The sequence below is a fragment of the Leuciscus leuciscus genome (genome assembly GCF_965113295.1).
Source record: "Leuciscus leuciscus genome assembly, chromosome: 11".
NCBI classification, from domain to species: Eukaryota; Metazoa; Chordata; class Actinopteri; order Cypriniformes; family Leuciscidae; genus Leuciscus; species Leuciscus leuciscus.
Genome location: NC_138735.1, coordinates 25,838,473 through 25,841,322, shown reverse-complemented (window position 1 = coordinate 25,841,322; position 2,850 = coordinate 25,838,473). Strand labels below are relative to the sequence as shown.

General features: G+C 35.6%; 1 long non-coding RNA gene across 2 annotated transcripts; it reads right to left on the bottom strand.

Annotated features, from left to right (window-relative positions):
* Positions 1–400: 400 nt before the first annotated feature.
* On the bottom strand, positions 401–2,492 carry LOC309509648. 2 transcript variants are annotated; one of them, XR_014209970.1, is made up of 4 exons: positions 1,594–2,492; positions 1,048–1,104; positions 625–697; positions 401–534 (listed from the first exon to the last, which is right to left on the bottom strand). It is a non-coding gene; the product is annotated as an uncharacterized lncRNA (long non-coding RNA). The 2 variants fall into 2 exon arrangements; XR_014209971.1 differs by lacking the exon at positions 1,594–2,492 and adding an exon at positions 1,414–1,581.
* Between the last annotated feature and the right edge of the window lie 358 nt (positions 2,493–2,850).

Here is a 2,850-nt window from a genome sequence, read left to right as displayed (position 1 = left end):
GTTCCCATAAATGGTTGTTGAGTATTCTCAATATCTAGAAACAAGATAGAGGAAGTAGAAGTAGAGGCTTCGACCCGGAAACAGTATTCCTTATGTCACAACAAGCAGAAAACATTTTCCATTTTTCCAGAGTTAAGGTGCAGTAAAATGATCTGTTGTTCTGTGAATGTTCACTGGTGAATTCACTCATTTCAATAAGAATCCACACGATCAGCAATTTTGTGTGGTGCTTCATACATTACGTCACTACACTGCTGACAATGGTCAATGGACCTTTTTGCCTGTGTAATTTCACGAAATTCACAAATGTGATGCACCTTTACTCACTGCAACATAAAATGCAATCAATTATAAAATCTTCACAAGGGACACGTGAGGTACTTAACGAGTTAGAAAAGTGAAAAGGTGCATCAGCTTCCTTTTCTGTTTGTTTTTCCTCTTTTCTGGTGGATGGTCCAGGCACTTCAGTGATTTTCAGGTCTACAGGAGGATTTTTATTCTTGATCAAACTTGTATTTCAGCTTACCGAGATCCCTGCAAAGTACAAAATGTACTGTTAGTAAGGTTATTAAAGTGATAGTTGTGAAATTTAAATAATTTCCTCAGCCTTGTGACGTTCCAAACCTGTTTGACTTTCTGTCTGTGGAACCCGAAACCAGATCTCAGGCATAATGCAACCCGTCACCATTCAATATCACTGCATGAAACACAAGCATAAAAAAATTGTGTAATTCATTCACACCATTCTTATGTACACTTGTCTAGTTCAATTCAATGCAACAATTTATGTAAAAATGGTTAAGCTCCAAAAATGTCCCAGAAAAGATCCTAAAAATAATCAATGAGTTCACAACTCATGTGTTATGGGTTGTGTTGTGTCTTATGAAACCATATAATAGCTTTTTCCTTTTTTTTGTCAAAAAAGACTAAACTTGAAGTTATAATTCAGTATAACTGATTAAAAAAGTACACAGTCAAACAATACAATTTCACGCAGAGAAAGTTCACAGTAATAAAGTACGTGCATGTGGTGTATAGGTAACTTACTGTAATTCAATGTTGCCTCTGAAATGTTCAGATTATTTTAGAAATGTACTGGTTGTTCTGGGGAAACAAAAGAACAAAGCTGATTATTCACAACATAATATTTATTGACCAGTAAATGGCTTTAAAATGGTATTTGAGAGAATGAGGGCACATGTAGTAAGTAAAGCTAGGCTAAACAAAAACAGACCAAATTATATTAACCTGCTTTTGTTATTCATAATAAACGCCAATGAGGACAGGAATCAGTTAAATTAGTTAGGCTATTATCAGCAATTTGAAGACACAGTTTTACAGAATATGTTGAATTGAATGACTAAATCAATCTAAGACAATAAGTCAATAATTGCCATTTGTTCATTAACTTACGTTAGATAAACGTAGTTAGCATCGCGGCTAAAACCTTCATACCAGATACTATGCAATAAACGAGTGGTAAACACTGTAAAAACGTAGTAATGTATAATACATTTAGTTTATATATATATGTGTGTGTTTGAATATAGTGAGTAGACTCTGTATTTATATTTATTTGGCGAGTTTACAAACCTTGTAAAGGAGAGCCGAACAAACGGCGGAAGCTTTGATGAGAGGACGGAGCCGTTACCCGATGACGTCGATCAGCTGAGCTTTGTTGCGCGCGAGCAGCGCGAGCATCACTGAAGCGACGACAGCAGAGGAATAGCAGCAGTTTCGTGACAGAATAAAACGTTTCTCCTCCTGGTTCTTCTTCTTCAAATAATAATTTATGAAGAAGTAGGTAAAAATTATTATTTTATTACTATTATTTATTCAATAATAATTAATTAATTCTTATTATTAATATTATTATAATTTAGTGTTGTTGTTTAAGGTTTAAATTAATCAATAAAATAGGCCTATAGATACTAAATAAATGTAAGCTACCCAGGTGAAAAAGACGTAGGCTACTGTTAAATGTATTAAAAATGCATTAAAGTATATTTGTATTGTAGGCCTATACTAAAAACACACTCAAGTACATTTTTAATTGTACGTCTTTTTCACCTGGGTATGTATACTGAATCAAACTTAAGTAGCCTATAATAATAATAATAGGATAATAATAATCTCATTCTGGCCTCACTGAACCATTGGGTTCCTCCAGATGCTGGCTTTAACATAAGAGATCTTCCAGGAACCACTTAAATGTTAAAAGATCTTCCAATAACCCTTTTATCGCATTCAAGTTCCTCTATTTTCCCCCAAAGCACTTCGAGGTCTCATAGTAATGAAAAGGTGACTCCAGAACCTCTGAACTAAATACAAAGTGCTTAAAGGATCCCATAAGTTCCAGCAAGAACCTCAAAGATTGTCAATGCTCCTCCAGTAACCCTACTATAGGAGAAAGAGCTTTGAGGCACCTAAATTACATTTTGAAGTTCCTTGAGTATCCGACAGGATATTTGAGGCTCCTTTCGTTTTTACAGTGTACAAGTAAAATAATCGGTTTGTTGATGGACATGCACTTGTTAATGCTGATGGTGAGGAATTACAGTTGCAACATCTCATGTACCTCAAACTGAGTAGTGTATCACTGAGAAATATCGAGTTGTCCTTGCGATGGAGGATCGGGTTGAATAACTAGTTCTTCCAATGTTTCATCATCGGACTCGTGCTCGGATTGATATGGTAAAATCGACGTCATTGTTCGTTACTGTGTTTAGTTTACAGTATAGGAAGCCAAGGGCAAGCAGAGCTGAGTAGTTATGGCAATGGCCGTTTTTGTTTTCGACACGCACGCTGTACGCGGTAAACCAATCACAACAGACTGAGCTGTCTGGCCAA